Source organism: Somniosus microcephalus, chromosome 3, assembly GCF_052327205.1.
Source record: "Somniosus microcephalus isolate GS21.2 chromosome 3, FLI_Smic_1.0, whole genome shotgun sequence".
NCBI lineage: Eukaryota > Metazoa > Chordata > Chondrichthyes > Squaliformes > Somniosidae > Somniosus > Somniosus microcephalus.
In genome coordinates this window covers 332,309,116-332,331,524 of record NC_140989.1, presented here as the reverse complement: position 1 = coordinate 332,331,524, position 22,409 = coordinate 332,309,116, and positions in this window count along the sequence as shown.

Here is a 22,409-nt window from a genome sequence, read left to right as displayed (position 1 = left end):
ACATAGGAACAGGAGTAGACCATTCAGCTCCTCGAACCTGTTCCGCCATTCAATTCGGTCATGGCTAATCAGTATCTTAACTCGATTTACCAGTCTTGGTTCTATATCCTTATGTAACAAAAATCCGCCAATCTCAGTTTTGACATTTTCAATTGACCTCGCCTCAACAGGTTAGTGGGGTAAGAGATCCAGATTTCCACTAACATGTGTGAAGAACACACATGGCTCTCTCTATACTGCATCTAACCCAGAAGAAACCAGGAAGCCGATACTACCTTGCTACTCGTGTAGGTTTCCCTGATGAAAATATTAAATAGAATTTAACATGGTTTGTCACTTTATCATTAATTACAGTCTAAAACAATAAGAAGTTTACAAATATCATCAATATATACCCAAACTTTTAAGGAATCCTCAAATGATGGGCACTACTTAAATTATATGGAAATAAAAGTAGAAAAACCTCAAAATAGCAGTTAGGTCCATCAGACTCTGAAAAGGAGAAAAGATGGGATACCATTTTAGGTAGAGGCCGTTTATCAGAATCAACAACAACTTGTATTTATATAGCACCTTTAAAGTAGTAAAACGTCCCAAGGCGCTGCACAGGAGTATTGTAAGACAAAAAATTTGACACCGAGCCACATAAGGATAAATTGGGCAGGTGACCAAAAGCTTGATCAAAATCAACCCAAAATGTCAACTTTTTTTTCCTTTTGGATATGCTCTAATTTCATATTTCCAGCATTTCCATTTTTTGTTTTAAAAAACTTACTTGCATTTCCTATAATTTGCGGATGGCCCTTGATTTAGACGGCCAGAGCTCCAGCTGGGAACAGACAGGGGCCTAATGAATAAAAGCAAATAAGCATTAAGTGACATTGACTAGATCCCCAATGCCATTATGGTCTCTTCCCGAGTTGCTACCAGTAGTTCCTGATTCTGCAAGGCCTAGAACATCCGCTGGGCCTAGAAAAAGATGAGAGGGTCAAGGGTTAGCATGTAAGGGCAAGGGTAAGCAGGAGCAGATAAGTGGCAGTGCATTATACCACCAGGTTGTCATGCTGAATGTGTGAGTGAGAGTGTTAAGTAGAAAAAGGAAAGATGCCCAGACAACCTAGTGTGCGTGGCCTCCAGCCTGGACATCTCGAATACTGTGTGCTCTCTCTCTACCAATGATGTTAATAGCAGCCTCTTCCATTGACATCAATATCTGTATAGAGGCAGGACCTCCTCCTCTTCTCATACTCTCCCTTCAGTTGTATTCCAGATTCTCCTGCAAGAGCAGAGGTGGGTTAGTGTGTCCCCTGTTGAAGAGTTTTGAAGATGTGTAAAACAGTTTAGCATAGTGTGCACGATGACAGAAAGAAACAGCAAGTGTGGGCAAGAGATGGAAGTAGTTGTGAGGGCAGTAGCAGGTGTTGACGGTATGAGTGCAAGCAGAAGGAGGTATAGTGAAGTATCACATTCTGATGGTAAGCAGGGCAGGGAAGGATTGATAGTGCTGGAGCTAAAGTAGATTGGTGCAGGACTGTGCAGAGAGTAAGGGAAATGTGTAGGGTAGTCTTACCTTGACATGCCTGGTGAGGTCATCAATTTTTCCCTGCACTGCAGCCAAGTCCTTGGAACAATGCTTGTGTCATTTATTTGCTTAGCCACCTCTCTATTTCTGCTGAAAGGTTTGTCTGGGTGCTCATTGCCCATTGGAGGGGAAGAGGACCCCCTTGCTACTGCTGATTTGTTCTATAAGCACATCCGCTACTGCATGAGAGAAACTGGAGCCTTAGTTGAAGCCATGCTCCCTGCTGCTCCAGAAAAGTGTTTTCCACTATGCACCGTTGAAAAGTACTCCTTACCTTTAAGAGGCTTAAGGCTGCCTTTAAGTAGCAGCCATCCTGCTTGATTTCCCATCTTCCTAAACGGCAACCTCCCTATAATTTGTATTTTCTTCCTGTGGGGAGATTACCTCATCTTTACTCATTACCTTCACAGTTGCAGGGCTGGCATTAGGAAAGTGCTATATGGGGAATTGTACCATACAGCAATATCTACTGTGTGGTACAGCAGAATACTGCACCACGTATAAATATCACTACCGAAAGATCACTTAGTCTTTATTATAACTAAAGGTGACAAATTACAGATTGTCTTAATCAAGAATTCCTTACTTGAAAGTGTAACATTTCTGATAACATTATGGCTTCCTACCTGAAGTTTTAATGTTAATTTTTTTATTACAGCCTTATCAATACCATTTTGCAGATAATGACAGAATACCACACAATTGATTAGAGTTGAATTAATAATCCAGTAAACAGCAGAAGTGAGAAAAGTATTTAAATGTTATTGACAAACTAATCTACATAGCTTCATTAGAAATTCAATCATTCAGCACCTTCATTGATTTGCAACTCCAGGACACAGACTGAAAAATCAGGCAGAAAGTGGTACCTTCAGCAGCAGCAGTATCTTAATTTGCTTATTTTTTGTTATTGAGTCCCACAGAGGAGATGCCTTAGATCAGCACTCTACATCACCAGGATCAATCTAGCGAGTGGTTTCAACAAAATTCATCTGTGATGTACAGTATCTGCTATAGAATTAGGGTAGCATTTCTGCAACAATAGAATCGTAGAGTGATAAAGCACAGAAGAAGGCCATTCGGCCCAATGTGCCTGTGCTGGCTCTTTGAAAGGACGACTATCCAATTCGTCCCACTCCCCCGCTCTTTCCCCATAGCGTTGCAGTTTTTTCTCCATAAAGTAATTATTCAATTCCCTTTTGAAAGTTATTATTGAATCTCCTCCATTACAAACAGTGACACCACTTCAAAAGTACTTCATTGGCTGTAAAGCACTTTGAGACGTCCGGTGGTCGTGAAAGGCGCTACATAAAATCAAGTCTTTCTTTCTTCCACCAGCCTTTCAGGCACAGTATTCCCGATCGCAAGAACCAATTACCTTAAATCTGTCCTTTGGCTACCGACCCTCCTGCCAGTAGAAACAGTTTCTCCCTATTTACTCTGTCAAAACCCCTCAGCATTTCAATCGACATATTAATAAATGGCGAGGTGGCCAATAGCATTGATTGTTGAATTTCACCAAACGTATCAATCAGATGCTAATTTTTAGCTACTTCCTTTTAAACTCATGCCTTAATTGAGTATCATCATTGCTTGAACGTGCTGCTAGATAGAACACCATGGGGCTTTAAGACTAGGGCTGGGCGTGTCTTGGGGTCTACAGCGATAAATGCAATGTTGTTGACCATTTAGAATATTCCAGAATTGCTCCACCACAGATATACTGGGTTTGTTTAAGTCATGGGACTTTAATAATCCTGCTGCAGTGGATTTAACTTTAAATATTCAATCTGCTGCAGTGGTTCAGCTTTCAGTGAGCAGCCTGGATTCAAGTTCAAACTAAAACGGACTGAATTTTACAAAAGTTTAAGATTGCCCAAACTCATTTCAGCTACAACGGTACAAACTAACAAATAAGGGAGGCGTCAATGCCATCAGTTGGGACTGGATTTCCTCCAGACCCCAGAGTCAATATTGGCTGCGTATCTTAGTCTCATCTTAAAATCAACTTTTTAAATGGCTCCGTGAGTTTACCCAGTGAGTTGCTGAGTCATACAGACCCCTTTGCACCACTCCTCTCTTGAAAGCACTGACTCATATCGGAATAGTTCCACAGATGTTGGCAGCCCTGTAGTACGTTGTATCACCCAAGTACCCGACCTTCCTACGCAAATACAGACAATGTTGGCAGCATTTTTGGAATCATGGGGAACACCACAGCTGAGCCTCATCCTGTACTCACCAGACAGCCACACACCAGCAGGGATCACTGCATAGCAGGACCCATGGCCATTTTTGTCCCCTCACATAGTCCACACAACAAAAACTTGCATTTATATAGCACCTTTAACATAGTAAAACATCCCAAGGGGCTTCACAGGAGCATTACCAAACAAAATTTGACACATAGCCACAAAAGGAGAAATTAGGTCAGGTGACCAAAAGTTTGGTATAAGAGGTACGTTTTAAGGAGTCTTAAAGGAGGAGAGAGAGGTAGCGAGGTGGAGAGATTTAGGGAGGTCATTCCAGAGCTTAGGGCCCAGGCAGCTGAAAGCACGTTTACCAATGGTGGAGTGATGAAAATCAGGGATTTTTAATTTTTTTATTTATTTGTTCCTGGGTGTGGGCGTCGCTGGCAAAGCCAACATTTATTGTCCATCCCTAATTGCCCTCGAGAAAGTGGTGGTGAGCCGCCTTCTTGAACCTCCTTGTGGCGAAAATACTCCCACAGTACTGTTAGGGAAGGAGTTCCAGGATTTTGATCCAGTGACGATGAAGGAACACCGATATATTTCCAAGGCAGGATGGTGTGTAACTTGGAGCGGAACTTGCAGGTGATGCGTAAGAAGCCAGAGTTAGAGGAGCACAGAGATCTTGGAGGATTGTAGGGCTGGAGGAGATTACAAAGATAGGGAGGGGCAAGGCCGAGGGATTTCAAAAAAAGGATGAGAATTTTAAAATCAAGCGATTGCCAGACCGAGAACCAATGTAGGTCAGCAAGCTCAGGGGTGATGGGTGAATGGGAGTTGATGCGAGTTAGAATACGGGCAGCAGAGTTTTAGATGAACTCAAGTTTACAGAAGGTGCAAGGTGGGAGGCCACTTCCCCAGGTAAGATTGCATAAGTCAACAAAGATCAGGGATTGAAGCTGAGATTTTTTTAAAAATATGACTCGATATGACCTCATATGCTGCGTTTTCCTAATGAGCCTTTGGAACAGGCCCCCAAAGCAACATTTTTAAAGCACCGTCTCTGATTAAAATCAAGTCCTCGGATACAGTATGGTCTCACTGAGCGGCAATGATGAGAAGTGTAGAAACAACACTGTAATGGAAGATAATATTAATAATTCTACCGACAGCACTTCCAATTAATGAGAACAACTCTAATTCTGAAGTGGTTTTGTTTGACACTACTGATTTGCAGTTGTTACTTTGCTAGAAAAACAGGCCAGGAAAGCAGAGGGAAAGCTGTGTCTCAGCATTGTTGCATCAACGCTGACAGTGTAATCAAGGATACATGTTTATTTTTTATTAAGAGTGCACAGAAATGAACCCAACATCTTTACAAGTGGCCTCAATTTTAACTCCAGGTGGGTGGGTAAGGAGGCAAGTTGGAAACTAACCTACTGCTCCAGAAATGAGGCCTGGTCTATTTTAACTCCTGGGCATCATTTAAATCACCCAAGCTGACATCCTACCCATTCCAGGTGGGCAGTGGGCGAAAAATCGCATGGCTCCACTTTCTATTGTCTTCACTGAGGCAGAAAGCCACAGTGGCTTCCCCCCTTCAGGCCACCAGTTAAAATTGCAGTCGGGTCCTGATGATGTCATCGGGACACGAAACGCATAAGTAAAGAAGGTCATGGGATTAAAGGGACAGTGGTAATTGGGTATACAATTGGCTAAGGGATGGGAGGCAGAGAGTAGTGGTGAACAGATGTTTTTCTGACTGGAGAGAAGTATGTAGTGGGGTACCCCAGGGGTCAGTATTAGGACCATTGCTATTGTTGCTATATATAAATGACCCGGATTTGGGTATAGGGAGTGCAATTTGGGTATAGGGAGTTTGCAGGTGATACAAAACTTGTCAACGCAGTAAATAGTGAGGAGGATAGTAGCAGACTTCAGGAGGACTTAGATAGGCTGGTGAAATGGGCAGACAGATGGCAGATGCGATTTAATGTGAATAATTGTGAAGTCATGCAGAGTGGGAGGAACAACATGGCGAGGCAGTATAATCTAACTGGTACTAATGTGAGGGGATGCAAGAGTAGAGGGACCTTTAAAGGTGGCAGGGCAAGTTGATAAGGTGGTTAAGAAAGTGTATGGGATACTTTTTAAAAATTCGTTCCTGGGATGTGGACGTCGCTGGCAAGGCCAACATTTTATTGCCCATCCCTAATTGCCCTTGAGAAGGTGGTGGTGAGCCGCCTTCTTGAACCACTGCAGTCCATGTGGTGAAGGTGCTCCCACAGTGCTGTTAGGGAGAGAGTTCCAGGATTTTGACCCAGCGACGATGAAGGAACGGCGATATACTTCCAAGTCAGAATGGTGTGTGACTTGGAGGGGAACTTGGAGGTGATGGTGTTCCCATGCGCCTGCTGCCCTTGTCCTTCTAGGTGGTAGAGGTCGCGAGTTTGGGAGGTGCTGTTGAAGAAACTTGGCTTTGTAAATAGGGGCATTTAATACAAAAGCAAGGAAGTCATGCTAAATCTTTACATATCACTGGTTAGGGCTCAGCTGGAGTATTGTGTACAATTCTGGACATTAAACTTTAGGAAGGACATCAAGTCCTTGGAGAGGGTACAGAGGTGGTTTACCAGTTATGTGGAGAGACTAAAGAAACTGGGATTGTTCTGCTTAAAACAGAGAAGGTTAAGGGGAAATTTGATAGAGGTGTTCAAAATTATGAGGGATTTTGATGGAATAAATAAGGAGAAACTGTTTCCTCTGGCAAGTGAGTCAGTAATCAAAGGTCCCAGATTTAAAATCATTGACAAAAGAATTAAAATGAGGAGAATTTTTTTCACACAGAGGGTTGTTAAGATCTGGAATGCACTATTTGAAGGGTGGTGGAATCAGATTCCATAGGAACTTTCAAAAGGCAATTGAAGAGAACTCATTTGCAGGGCTATGGGGAAAAAGCTATTGTGTCGGACTAAATTGGGGCAACTCTTCCAAAGAGCCGGCACAGGCACGCTGACCGACTGGCCTCCTTCTGTGCTGTAATATTCTATGATTCCATGGGGGTAATTTTAACTTGGCGCATTGCTTGGGTTTAGGTGCGGGTGGGGGGTTAAAGTGGCCGGAAATGTAATCGCGTCCGGAAGCCGGCTTCAACGCACCGACTTCCGGGTTTAACTTGGGAAGGTTCAGCTGGTTGTGTGTAAGCCCGGAGAGGCGGGTTAGCAATTTAAATATGTTAATCGATCAATCCACTGATATTTTAGCCTACATTCAAATTTACCGGCACATCCACAAGTTTCCCGGGCTTCCTCGGCCACATCCAGCCACCCTTTCTGCATGGCGACAGCAGGTTTCTTCTTCCCATTGCTGGGGAAGAGTAACTCTCTCCGACTCCTCACTCCACCCAACAGTGCATCACGGGAAGCGCCGTTAAAGCGGAGCGCAGCCTTTGAGCGTCCTGACTCCATCTTGTATGATGACTGTCTCTGTGAAAACCTCCCAACCCCATCAAATTAAATTTTTGGATTGGCCCTTTAAATAATCAAGCTGTGATCGCATCATGCAGGTCTGCACCACGCCCACTGCCGCGCATTCGACGCCAAGGGGCGATGCTGAGGGGGCTCGACAGGGTAGATGCAGAGAGGATGTTTCCCCTCATGGGGAAATCTAGAACTCGGGGGCACAGTCTCAGAATAAAGGGTTGCCCTCTTAGAACTGAGATGAGGAGGAACTTCTCTCAGAGGGTCGTAAATTTGTGGAATTCCCTGCCCCAGAGAGCTGTGGAGGCTGGTTCATTAAATACATTTAATGTGGAGATAGACAAATTTTTGCAAGATAAGGGAGTGAAGGGTTATGGGGAGTGGGCTGGGAAGTGGCTTTGAGCCCAAGATCAGCCATGATCTTATTGAATGGCGGAGCAGGCTCGAGGAGCCAAGTGGCCTATTCCTGCTCTGATTTCTTATGTTCTTATGTTCTTAAACCCGGAAGTAAAATTATAATGAGGTAGCTGTGTTAAAACGCCACAGACAGACATGTTGAAATTCCTTCTGGGTTTCCCACGCGATATCGGAACCCCCCTCCTCCCCCACTGTCGCTCTGAACACGCCTCGAAGTTAATATTGGGGCCTATGATTCGATGACTCCACCGGCCTTTGGAGGGAATGCTTACTAACTGCGCAGTAGAGCAGGTTGAAATTCTGAATGGTGGGATCCTGGTGGCTAACTAACCTGGGCGATTTTAACTGCCCATCCATCCAGTTTCCACCAGGTGGGTAGGGTTAAAAACTCCCCGTTAGTTTTGTTAGACTATTACAGATACTCTAAAAATGAATTATGCTAGTTATTTTAATTTGCATATCAAGTTGATAAAACAATAGGAGGGTTAAATTCGATTAGGCCCGAAAACAGGCACAGGGATCGCCATGCCCATTGAAAGGAATGCAGGCAGCACGTAAAGTTTGTGATGCCTGCTACTTTGCATGCTAGCAGCGCACAGTCCAGCGCTGAGCCCACTGCTGACCGGCTGTGCACTCAGCAGGGGGCCAAAGTTCGCGATGTTCACGCAACGCTATTTAAAGCTAGCCTGCACCTCTTAAAGGTGTGCAGCCTTCTGGTTATCAAAAGTTTTAAAACTGCTTCAGCGCAAACCAAAATGGCTCAACAGGCCAGAGAAAGGGTCTCAGACACAGCACTCGAGGCCTTTGTGCAGGGGGTGAACACTCAAAGAGAGGTCCTCTACCAACAGGGGGCCAGGAGGCCATCCAGAAACACTGTAAGAAGGATGTGGGACCAGATCACCGAGGCGGTCACTGCCAGCAGTGTCTCCCCCAGGACCTGGACCCAGAGCCGAAAGAAGTTTAATGACCTCAGACGAGTGGTCAAGGTCAGTGAATGCATCTTCAAAAGCCGTCTCCTACCAACTGCACCACTAGCCTCACACACTGCTCAATGCACCACACCCCCATCACTCACAATCTCTATCAAACACGAGGCACACCTCACATTCCTAGCTTCACTTCACCCTCACACACTTATCACTGCTGCAAGCCTTACGCCATGCACACACTGTCAGCTGTTCAACCATGACAGGCACATCACCCAAACACATTGCACCACACTCACTGACACACTTCCCTTTCTCTTGCAGGCCAAGGTGGCTCATAACAGAAGACAGTAGCAGCGAACCAGTGGGGGACGGCCAAGACTGCATGTCCTCACCTCCATGGAGGAGATGGTGCGGCAGATAATTGGAGTGGTCGTCACTGAGGCCATGGCATGAGGCAACATTGAAAACATTCAAGATGATGGTATGCTCATACTTAATCCTCCTTCCTACATCCAAGTTCCCCCTCATCCCACAATCTCTTCTCACTTGCAAACTGCTGATGGTGTAAGCATGCACATCTTGCCTCCCCACCCCCACCTCACCACAACACCTTGTGCTTTTCACCATTCAGATACCCAAAACCTCCAAGCTGTCCAGCCAGTGGTGGAAGAGGAGATTGTTGAAGAAGAAGAGACACCATCACTCAATCTGACACTTGCAGGCACCAGCTCAGATACTGGCACTGCGCGGATTTTAGAGGGCACTATAAAGGCGGGAACTGCACATGGTGACTCACCAGACACGAGTGGGCTGCAGCCAGGTCAGGGGGAAAGGGTAGTGCAGGTGCCAGCTCCCTGGAGGGCGAGGTCGTACATGAGTTCTGCTGCACAGGATTCAGATGAAGATTTCAATGGGGTGACCTGCAGAAGATCACTGATGGGCATGCACAATGAACTGTTTGGTGCATTGGCAGGCCTGCCAGAAAGCCTGTTGTCATTGTCGAGGAGCATGGAGGAGCTCCGCACCAACTTTGCACAGTCCTTTGCGTAGAGCTTGGAAAGCATGAGTTCCAGGACGGAAGTGATGAGCAACTCCATTAGCGCACTTGTGGACCCAACTAGGATGCATCGTGTGATGGCTGATGTTTCAGCGTCCATTGCAGCACAAGCGGGAGTGACCCAACGTCTTAGTACCACCGTGGAAGCTCAGACTTGTGCCATGCAAGCTCAGAATGCTCTTGTGCAGGCTCAGCTTGCTGCCACCAAGCACAGACTGCTGCCATCATGGCTGGGTTTACCAGTGTTGAAAGGGGCTTGCAGGGTGTCACAGCAGTTCAGCATCCTGTCCTCCAACAGATGACTAGGATTGCTGAGGCGCCGCCCCGGGGAGTGGCAGTGGCTCCGTGGAGGACAAAACTGCTGTCCTTTCTCAGGATGACAGCATTCGTCCTTCCACCACTGCCACTCCGCCAGTTTCCTTGCTGTTGCCTGTCAGCCAGCCAGCCCAGACTGCTGCCGCCCATGCTGAGGTGTTGAAGTTCGCTGCCGGGCCTTCTAGGCCCAGAGCTGCTCGAGGTCGTCCTGAAGTCTCGTCCACTGAAAGTCAGCAGCCTTCCACCAGCCATGCTGCAGCCACCGGGGTAGCACTTCGTAGGAGCACTAGGACAGGCAAAAGAACACACAAGACAGGCACTAAGGCAATGCACAAGGGTGATTAGTTGACTTTGATATGTACCATTTTATTGATTGATTGATAAATTTTGTTGGAATAATTGTTTTGTGTTAGCTTTCATTTCAGGATTGTGGCCAAGAGGACACTGTGATGGTCCATGACAGAGGGATGGTAAGGTGGGGACGTGTTGAGCAACGGGGATGTGAGTTTTAAACCTGGGAAACTGGAGTCTGATGATGCGCTCATGGACAGTCCATCTTGAACGTGGACTAGCAGCCTGTCTCCTCCGCTCCTCCACTTCCTCCTCCTCTTCCTCCTTCTCCTGAGGTGGTGGTGGAACCTGCAGTGCCAAGGACTGCGCACTCATGATGGCCAAGTTGTGGAGGATGCAGCAGACCATGACGAAATGGGACACCCGCTCCGATGAGCACTGGAGGGCTCCTCCTGAGTGGTCAAGGCAGCGGAACCGTTGCTTCAGCACCCCGATGGTCTGCTCGATGACGTTCCTCATGGCAGCGTGGCTCTCATTGTATGACTGCTGGCCACGAGTGGTGGGGTTGCGGTCATCAGCCAGGTGTGGAGCGGATAGCCCTTGTCGCCGAGCAGCCATCCTCAGGTTTGATGTGGTGGCTGGAAGATTCCTGGCACACCGGTCTGGTGCAAGGTGAAGTTATCATGACTGCTGCCAGGATAGCGGGCATTTGCCAGCATGATGTGCTGGGCGTGGTCGCACACCTACTGCACATTAAGTGAGTGGTAGCCGTTGCGGTTGCGGTATGTCTCAGCATTGAGATGCAGAGCCCGAAAAGTCAATGTGTGCTCCTCCTGCTTCTCTCTGTTCAGATGGAAAGGCAATGAAGTCCCGTCTCCTAGCGTACAGAGCCTCTGTGACCACCTGGATGCAGTGATGGCCGACAAGCTGCGAAATGTTAGCTATGTCACCTGTTCCAACCTGGAAGGATCCACTGGCAAAGAAATTGAGGGCCACACTCACCTTGGGGGCCATTGGCAGCGCTGTCCTCGCCCTGCTCTGAGGCTCCAGGTCTGGTTGCAGGAGGTGGCAGGGTTCTGTGACCACCTCCTTGGTGAAGTGGAGCCAACACTACTACTGGCTTAAGTGCAGGTAGGAGAAGTGCTCCCTGAAGACCCTAGGTGGGGAAGTCCTCCTGCTGTGAGCCCTCCTCCTCCTCCCTCTGCAAGCAGCTTGTCCCCTTTGATGCCTCTGCTCTATCTCCATGTCATACTGCAGCCCAAGAGGGACTGCAACTACAGCCCCCAGGACTGGGAGCAAGTGATGTTCTCAGAGGCTTTCCTTTAAGAGCCAACACCTTGCAAATGTCCAGCAGCACTCCCTCCACACTTTAACAACATTTTAAATGACTTACACCAAGTCAGTCCTCAAATAAACTGTCCAGGAACCAGTACAAAAGCAAAAGCAACTTTACCTCAAAGTTGTGTGTGTCCCTTTAAGTAGCACTGGTGGGGGTCCGTTGTGCAGCTGAACGCACGTCCAGCTTAGGAGAAAGCATACAGTGGAGCGGTGACATCCAAAATAGCAGGCCATGCGTCAAATTAGCGTTACACGTTGATTGGTGTCACGCCCTGCCTCATTTGAATTCTTCCAGCGCATGCAGGCAACAGCCGCGCTATTGCCCTTCCCAATATGGCGAACAGTGCGGCCTGCGCCGGAAGTCACCGGCAGCCTGGCGAGCGCTATTTTTTCTTCAAACTGGCCTTAACAGCGTGGGAATTTTGCAGCCTAGATCTTTCCAATATCTCAAGAATAAACAGATTTAAAGATATTTTTAACAGTGAAGAACATACATCTGTCTATTCATGCTGCTTCAGAGAGAATGGTGGTCTAGTCCTAAGTTTTCTGTAGCATTGTCCCACCACTCACACTGGTGACAATGGCTGTGCAACCAGTGGCACTTGTATGGGATGGGTTCTCAGTTACAGTGCACAGGGGGTGCGGAATCTGAGTGACAGCACACACACACACACACAAAGTGCAACAATGCAGACTTTTGCAGCAGTCTGTGTTCCAGCACACCTACTGGGGCAATCTGTTCTGTCAGCCAATCCTAGCTTTTCCAGGAAGTTCCTGATAAAACAGTACCGTACCTTTACCACAAGGAGACTTGACATCCCAAGTTGGGAATAACAGTCCTGACTTAGAATTACATGTCTCCTAAATGACTGGCATTTTGTTTTATATGTTTCATTGACAGAATGACGATATGTTACTGAACTTCTAAGTACAATGGTTTGTTTAAAAGGGAAATGGCTTCTGGAACATTTTTTACAGGACATTTTATTAGGGTTATTAAATAAGGTCACAGTATTAGCTTATTATCACAGTCATCACCACAATTAGTTTTTTTTGTAATTATTCATAGTGCGTCAGAAATGGTGACTGCTGCTATGGTCAAAAAGTTGGTGAAGAAACAAGATTGAAACAGATCATTTCTAGTTTTACAAATTTCAAAACTTGTCATCTTCCTTAAGATTCCTCTGTGGCCACAGGGGTGACACGCCATCTTCCAGGTCCTGTCACTAAAGCTACAGCCCCCAGTGTTTATTTTGCCTTTAAAAAGAAAGCGTTTTAAATAGCATAACCATCCTGCCAGGACCCTGAGGAATCTGGTCCACCTGTTAGGGCCAAGAACAATGTAGGCCAAATTGTTTGTTACTCAAGAGAATATCAGACATCTGTGTCGTGAAACTCGGGCCCTGCCTGTACAAACAGCCATCTCCCCCACACACACACCCCTCAGGCCAGTGTTTACAGTCCTCCCCCCTTCTCTCTTTTCTCTGTGAATCACGTGATATACTCATCAGGACAATTACTAAAACAAATCAATCTTCTTCTGACACTTCATTTACCCTGAATTAATTTGGAATTAGAAGCCATCATGGCAATTGGCAGCTGCTAATATTCCCCATTCAACAGAGCCATCAGTTAGTATATCAGTTGGGGCGGGGGCGGGGTGTTGGCAAGAGACAGCATACTGATTGAGATGTTCAGCTGAATCAGTGATTTACCTCACATTATCCCAGTCATCGCCACTCTACAGGAACATAATTGTCCGATATAGATTTGGTTTCCTGTTGACAGTCCACTGCTGTGGTCAGTGGAATTCTATTCAGTTCGTTACTTGTTTATAAAATCTTTTTTTTTTTTTTGATTTCTGCTTGCCATTTCCTTTTGGAAGATATTTTATTCCCATCTTCCTATAGTTCCTCCCGTGGAATGTATCATTTTCCACCCAAATGAATAGGCAATTAGCCAGTTCCTAGGTGTCTCCCAGATTAGCTGAGAGGAGGGACTGCAAGAAGAGTGTTGTTTCAGCCTCTCATTTTATCTCTTGCCCTTAGGAGAAATGAACAGCCTTCATGTTGAACCTCTCACAGATGGGCTGATTGATATTGGGAACCCACCATGTAAGAAGATCTGACGTATCGACTCAGTTATTTCCTCTACGGTCCGGATGATGAGTCAGTCTGACCTGCAGACCTCATCTTAACACCGAATATTGTTGCTCCATACCAATAGAGAGGAGACAATTAAGAAGCTATAGGGAGGTGGGGAGCTGGAAGGTCATTGGGTTTATTTCACAGAAATCACAGAAATCACAGAAACCCCACAGTGCAGATAGAGGCCATTTCGGCCCATCGAGCCTGCACCGACACATATCCCACCCGATCCCCGTAACCCCTACACCAACACATATCCCACCCTATCCCCGTAACCCCACGTATTTAATCCCCCTAACACTAAGGGTCAATTTATCATAGCCAATCAACCTAACCCGCACATCTTTGGACTGTGGGAGGAAACCGGAGCACCCGGAGGAAACCCATGCAAACACGGGGAGAATGTGCAAACTCCACACAGACAGTCACCCGAGGCCGGATTCGAACCCGGGTCCCTGGCGCTGTGAGGCAACAGTGCTAACCACTATGCCACCGTGCTGCTCTCCTCTACTTCCTAAGACAAAGTCCAGAGCATCAGAAGGCATTTAGAGGACTTCCAAACAACTAACAAATGGTTGCCTTTAAGCCATTGGAGCATGTCAGTAAAAATCACTGGTACTATCTCCACCGTATATAGCAGGCGCATTAGTGCTAACGTGATTTGCCCGCTATAAGCGGTGGACGGTTTATATGGGTCTATGTTGTTTGTGTATAGCCCTGACGGTATAGTCAGCGATGGAGGAGATTAACAAGCTTTAAACGGGACTCTGAAAGGCAAAAATACAGTGACTGAGCCAACTCTGATCACAGATTAGGATCAAGCAAGCCAAGGACACTAAATAGGCCTTGCAGAATGATCGCCACCAGAAACAAACATAAAGTAAACAACATCTTTTTCATTCTTCATCCCTGTTCTGTCCTTCTTCCTGTTTCTGCCTCTAATTCTGTTTTTCCTCTCTCATGTCCTTTCCCTCTCTCTCGGTTTGCTTTACTTCTTACATTTCTTCCTATCTACTTAACACTTTTTTTTACCCATCTCCCACCCTCCTATCCCCCACTGGCCAACTCTGTGGTAGAATGGTCCCCGGCAATCAGGAAAAATTGCCTGGCAGAAGAGGGGGTGTCGGACCGGCAATTGGGAAAGAAGGAGGGAGCAAGAGAGAGATCGCAAGGCAGAAGGGAAGTTTGACTGGCAATTGGGAGGGAGGGAGAGATCGCGGGGTAGAAGGCTCGGGATTGTGGGTTTGGAGAGGGAGGGGGCCGGCTCCCCATAACCCTTCACTCCCTTATCTTGTAAAAATCAGTCTATCTCCACCTTAAATGCATTTAAAGACCCTGGGCAGGATTTTCACTGGGCCGTGGAGGCGGGATTGGAGGTGTGTGGGGGGTTAAAATCCCAAAATCGGGGGGCACGAACCCATCCCGCCCCCAACCCGCCTCCATGCCAGTTTCAAAGGAGGCGGGTACCCGACCAACACTGGGACCCGCCTCCCCGAGGCGGGAAGGGGATTAGTGCCAATTAACTGCTTGTTAACAGGTCGTTAACAGGCCGTTTTTAGTCTAATCCCTATTTTCATTGCTGAAATGAGGGATTCCCGACGGCTCCAAACTATGCCAAGTTAGCGAGGTGGGCCGGCGGGATGAAGGGCTTGGAGGGGTCGAGATGTCCGGTGTTCAGGTGAGTGATGGGTGCATGAGTGCAGAGGTAAGTGTATTTGGTGTGTGCAAAGTGTTTAAAGAAGTTGTACTTACATGTACTTACCTTTACAGCCTTCCTTCCTTCAGGTCTCGGGAGTCCCTCATCTCACCGGCACAGAAAGCAGAATGGCCGCGATCTGTCAAAAGTTCCAGCATTCAGCTTTCTGTTCCGGGGAGATCTCTAAATCATCCTGACAGGAAGGAATTAACTTAGAGTACAGATTGTCAGTGTTTGACAGCTTCAAACAGCTGTCGAACGCTGATATTTCTTCTGTCAAAAGGTCTTGACAGATGAAATATCAATCTGTGACGTCACCTGTTGCCGGGTGGCCCTTAATTAACCTGCTGAGCCCGCTGGGCAGGCTCAACAAGGTCAATCAAGTCAAAATTGCGTCGGTTGGCTAGAACTCGATGGAGGCGGGACAACAACCCCAAAAGTTGTAGTCCCGCCTCCTACCCGACTCCTCAATGAAAATCCAACCCACAGTCTCCACGGCTCGCTGGGGCGCAGAGAATTCCACAGATTTACTGTTGGATCCGTGGTTCAGTGGATATGCTATTATTAAATAATCACACGGATGCTGTACATTAACAAATAACAGGTCTTTACTGGAGGAGGGTAATCTCTAGACTGGGGGTACAGAGGCATGCGCAAAGCTTATATACCGGTGTGGTCACTGCCAGTACTACAGTATACAGGAGCTGTAAAAGTAGTTCTGACTTAAAGGCACATACACTACAATTCCTCCCCTTTTAGATTAGTAATACCCCTAATATTCAAATAACAATTAACATTTCAACATGTACATTAAACAACAAAAGTCCATTTATAGATTCAGTCTTTGGGGCAGCTTACTGACCCTTTCGGGATAGCGCCTTTCCAGAGGTTCTTGTTCTTGGTGCAGAGGCGATTCTGACCCCTTTTCATCGGGTAGTTCATCGGGTTCCACTGCTACTGGGTCTGAAGTAGATGCTACCGGTATGTCGGGTTCATTCCCAGGTACTCGAGACATGGGGTTGACGCCTTCCTGTGAAGCTAAGATCTGATCGACGTGGCATCTCACAATGTTCTCCCCGACATCCACTGTGTACATTAATGGCCCCTGCCTTGTACATATCGTTCCGGGTTGCCACTTCTCTGTTCGACAGTCACGGGCCAAGACTGGTTGCCCTACATTGAAGCTTCTTGTCGGCTTCTCATTGATGTGCTGGAATTGTTTGTCCTCAACATTTCTTCGCACATTTGGTCTGAGCAAGTCCAGATGAGATCTCAACCTTCGGTTAAAGAACATCATGGCCGGGGTCTGGTTGGTAACTGCATGTGTCGTGTTTCGGTAGGCTAATAAGAAATTGTCCATCTTATGCTGCAGTGGAATTTCATCGTCGCACATGGCCTTTATCGCCTTCTTAAAGGTTTGTACGAACCTCTCAGCCAATCCATTTGTGGCTGGATGATACGGGGCGGATGTGTAATGCCTTACCCCATTCCTTTTCATGAATTTTTGGAACTCGTCGGACACAAACTGTGGTCCATTATCAGAGCAAATCTGCTCTGGCAAACCGTTTCTGGCAAATATGGTCCGTAGGACTGCAATCGTTTTCTCTGTAGTGGTTGAAGACATTTTTATCACCTCAGGCCACTTTGAATGAGCATCCACTGCTATTAAGAACATTGAGTCCATAAATGGACCAGCAAAATCAATATGCACCCGTTGCCATGGAGAGGAGGGCCACTCCCATGGGTGTAGAGGGGCATGTGGTGGTGCATTTTGGACCTTCTGGCATCCTAAGCAGCTCTTAGTTAGGTCTTCGATTTGTTGATCGATTCCCGGCCACCACACATAAGACCTAGCAAGGCTTTTCATTTTCACTCCCCCCAGATGACCTTCATGTAGCTCATTTAGCACTCTCTCCCTTAACTTGGGTGGAATCACCACTCTGGATCCACACATCACTGTCCCCTGGCATACTGACAGCTGTTCTCTTCTGGATGAGAATGCTGGCAACAGTGAGTCGCCATGTGTTGGCCATCCCCTCACCATCAATTCATATACCCGTGACAGCGTCGGATCATTGCGGGTCTCCTTCTCTATATCCGCGTTTGTTAATGGCAATCGTTCAATTATTGACGAATAAAATATCTCGATAGGGACCACTGCTGGTGCTTCCTCCACAGTAGGCAGTGGCAGGCGCGATAGCCCATCAGCGTTCCCATGCTGTTTCGTGCCTTTATATTCTATTTCATATTGATTCGCCCCTAGAAACAGGGACCATCTTTGTAACCGCTGTGCAGTCATCACGGGAACGCCCTTCTTAGGATTAAAGATGGAGACAAGTGGTTGGTGGTCAGTCAGCAAGGTGAACTTCTGCCCATGCAGATAGTGGTTGAATTTTTTTACTCCCCATACTAGGCTGAGGGCCTCCCTGTCAATCTGGGTGTAGTTGCGCTCGGCTGAGGTTAGTGACCGAGACGCAAAGGCTACTGGCCTCTCCAACCCGTCTGGGAATTTGTGCGACAGCACCGCTCCAATACCGTAGGGTGATGCATCACATGCCAAACAAATTGGTAGTGCTGGGTTGAAATGGGCCAACACCTCTTTTGATGTGATCAATTCTTTACACTTCTGGAAAGCTCGTCTACATTCGTCATCCCACTTCCATGGTACCCCTGTTTGCAGTAGAGTGTTCAGCGGGTGTAATACCGTAGACAAATTTGGTAAGAACTTGTGGTAGTAGTTTACCAGCCCGAGAAACGACCTCAGTTGTGACACATTTTCCGGTGCTGGAGCCTTGACTACTGCCTCAATCTTGTCAGGGGACTTATGTAACCCCTCTTCATCGATGATGTGGCCACAATACGAGATGTTTCTGGAAAAACTCACACTTGTGGCGATTAGCTCGTAGCCCATACTCCTTTAATCTGGTGAGCACCTTCTCCAAGTTGGCGAGGTGATCACCATCATTTTCACCCGTGACCAAGATGTCGTCCAAATAATACTGGGTCCCTGGAATCCCTTGCAGGACCTGATCCATCGCCCTCTGCCAGATAGCCGGAGCCGAGGTTACTCCAAACACCAGCCGGTTGTATTAATAGAGACCTTTATGAGTGTTGATCATAAGGTAATGTTTCGAACCTTCTTCTACCTCCATTTGCAAGTACGCCTGAGCTAGATCAATTTTGGTGAAGGGTTTACCTCCAGATAGCGAGGCGAAAATATCCTCAATTCGTGGAAGCGGATATTGCACCATGTGAAGGACTGGGTTCACTGTCACCTTAAAATCCACACAGATGCGGACCTTCTTTGGTTCCCCAGGCGTATCACTCAACGACCTCTTCATTACGGGAACGATGGGTGTAGCCCACTCGCTCCAGTCCACTTTGGACAGTACTCCTGAACGTTCCAACCCTTCCAGCTCTGCTTCAACAGCTGGTCTGATCGCATAAGGCACTGGTCTGGCCTTCAGAAACTTTGGGCTTGCATTTTCCTCTATTTTAATCGTTGCTGTTATTCCTTTTAGTGTTCCTAGTCCCTCCTGGAACACTTCTTTTGCATCCGTTAGCATTTTTGACAGTTGTCCAGGTGTGACGTCGTCATCCTTTTTGGCCTCAACTTTCAGTGCCTGTATGGAATGCCAATCTAATTGTATCTTCTGGATCCATTCACATCCTAGCAGTGGTGGTCCTCCATTTGGCAATACATATATATCCATTTTAGGTATTTCCTGGCCTTTATATGTCACTTTCACCCTTATTTTTCCTTTGGGGTAGACTTTTTGCCCCATATACGTCTTCAAGACAATCTCTGTAGCTTTCAAGGGTATGTGTGAAAATAGCCGCTTGTAGTCTCTTTGATTTATGACTGTTAGAGCTGACCCTGTGTCTAATTCCATTTCCACTTGGACTCCGTCTATCTTGAGTGTAACCCAGATAGCCTGGTGATCCTCCATTTCGGTTACCTTATGTAGTTTCAGACAACCCAGCTCCTTGCTTCCGGAGTCTGTGTCGCTTTTCTGTTCATCTGAACCACTGTCCATCACCTGGTGTACCTTTTCGTACTTCTCCTGTGGAGATTTCTTACTGTTGGTTTTCTTCCCAGACCTGCAGACTCTTGCTATGTGTCCTGCTTTCCCACACTGTCTGCACACTTGGTCCTTGAACCAACAATCTTTCTGGTCATGTGTTGTTCTGCTGCAGCGATAGCACTTCCCTGTTCCATAGGACATTTCATTGGTGCCATATTCTTGCGGTCTCCGATGTATCTCTGCAGCGCCCCTTGCGGCTGCTTCGTGTGATACTGCCATACTGTAAGCTTTGTCCAGCGTAAGGTCCTTTTCTGATAGAAGCCGTTTCTGGGTTCCTTCACTTTGTAGCCCACACACAAACTTGTCCCTTAACGTGTCTGCTAGTCCCGCTCCAAACTGGCAGTGTTTCGATAACTTGCGCAGTTCCGTTAGGTACTCAGCATTGCTTTCATCTTTGTGTTGGTTCCTTTTATGGAACTTAAATCGTTCTGCTATCAGCAGCGTTGTGGGGTTTAAGTGGTCCTATAGGATTTCTACTATGCTTTCAAAATTCTTGTTTACCGGCTTCTCTGGGGTTATTAGATTTCGCAGTAACCCATAAGTTTTTGCACCCATGGAATTTAACAGAACCAGTGCTTTATTAGCATCTGGCACTTCATTCACCCTGCAGTACACCTCAATACGTTCCACATATGTCGCCCAACCTTCGACTTCATTGTCGAACGTAGAGATACTGCCACTCTTCGGCATCCTTGGGTGTGCATTAACTATCACAAATGGAGCCTCCCGCGCTTCCCCTTCTTCTCCGCTGGCACAAAATGGCGTCTCCCGTGCTTTCCTTCCTTCCCGCACTCGCCCTTCTTCTCCGCTGCGGCTTCTAAAAATGGCGTCTCCCGCACTCTTCCTTCTTCTCCGCGGCTCAATGGCGTCTCCCGCGCTCTCCCTTCTTCTCTGCGGCTCAATGGCGCCTCCCGCGCTCTTCCTTCTTCTCCGCGGCTCAATGGCATCTCCCCTTTCTTCGCCCCGCGGACCCTGTTCAGCCCGTGAGCACTGGCTGTGCTCTGCGTGTTCTTCTTTTTATATTTTTCGACGCCGCTCAGTCTAGAACCCGGCTGTTTCTTACCCTCTCTCTCTCCGGTTTGTTTTATTTTCCTCGACGCCGCTCGGTGTTCAACCCCCGGCTGCGCCCTGCGCTCTTCACCCTCTGTCCTACCCCATCGACGCTGCTCGGCTCTCTCTCCGCCGTCAGTTGGCTCCAGCCGCCGCTGCTCGGGAAGGGTCTGCGCTGGTCCTGTCATCGGTCTCTTACTGCTCGTTGTGGCTGGGGAACCAAGCCCGGCTCTCCACAGCCTCCCCTGCGAAGTTGGATCTCTGCCTGACTGCTGGGCGGTTGCTCGTGGTCGACGCCCGTGTTCCTGGCCTCGACTATTTTTTTTTTTATGTTGCAGGTAGATTCGAATCGACACTCATCACCACTGTTGGATCCGTGGTTCAGTGGATATGCTATTATTAAATAATCACACGGATGCTGTACATTAACAAATAACAGGTCTTTACTGGAGGAGGGTAATCTCTAGACTGGGGGTACAGAGGCATGCGCAAAGCTTATATACCAGTGTGGTCACTGCCGGTACTACAGTATACAGGAGCTGTAAAAGTAGTTCTGACTTAAAGGCACATACACTACATTTACAACCCTCTGAGAGAAGAAATTCCTCCTCATCTCAGTTCTAAAAGGGCGACCCTTTATTCTGAAACTATGCCCCCGTGTTCTAGATTCCCCCACGAGGGGAAACATCCTCTCTGCATCTACCTTGTCGAGCCCCCTCAATATCTTATATGTTTCAATAAGATCACCTCTCATTCTTCTAAACTCCAATGAGTGTAGGCCCAGCCTGCTCAACCTTTCCTCATAAGTCAACCCCCTCATCTCTGGAATTAACCTAGTGAATCATCTCTGAACTGCCTCCAGTGCAAGTATATCCCTCCTTAAATAAGGAGACCAAAACTGTATGCAGTACTCAAGGTGTGGTCTCACCAATACCCTATACAGTTGTAGCAGGACTTCCCTGCTTTTATACTCCAACCTCCTTGTAATAAAGGCCAACATTCTATTTGCCTTTTTGATTACTTGCTGCACCTGCATGCTAACTTTTTGTGTTTCATGCACAAGGACCCCCAAGTCCCACTGAACTGTAGCATTTTGTAATCTCTCTCCATTTAAATAATAATTTGCTTTTTTATTTTTCCTGCCAAAGTGGATAACCTTGCACTTTCCCACATTATACTCCATCTGCCAAATGTTTGCCCACTCACTTAGCCTGTCTATATCCCTTTGAAGATACCTCTGCACAACTTGCTTTCCCACCCATCTTTGTATCATCCGCAAACTTGGCTACATTAAACTCGATCCCTTCATCCAAGTCATTAATGTAGATTGTAAATAGTTGAGGCCCCAGCAGCGATCCCTGTGGCACCCCACTAGTTACCGTTTGCCATCCGGAAAATTACCCATTTATCCCGACTCTCTGCTTTCTGTTAGTTAGCCAATTCTCTATCCGTGCTAATAAATTACCCCCAAGTCCGTGAGCTCTGATCTTATGCAGTAACCTTTTATGTGGCACCTTATCGAATGCCTTCTGGAAATCCAAATACACCACATCCACTGGCTCACCCTTATCCACCCTGTTTGTTACATCCTCAAAGAACTCCAGCAAATTTGTTAAACATGATTTCCCTTTCATAAAACAATGCTGACTCTGCTTGACTGCATTATGATTTCCCAAATGCCCTGCTACTGCTTCCTTAATGAAGGACTCCAGCATTTTCCCAACAACAGGTGTTAGGCTAACTGGCCTATAGTTTCCTGCTTTCTGTCTCCCTCTTTTCTTAAATAGGGGTGTTACATTTGCAGTTTTCCAATCTGCTGGGACCTCTCCAGAGT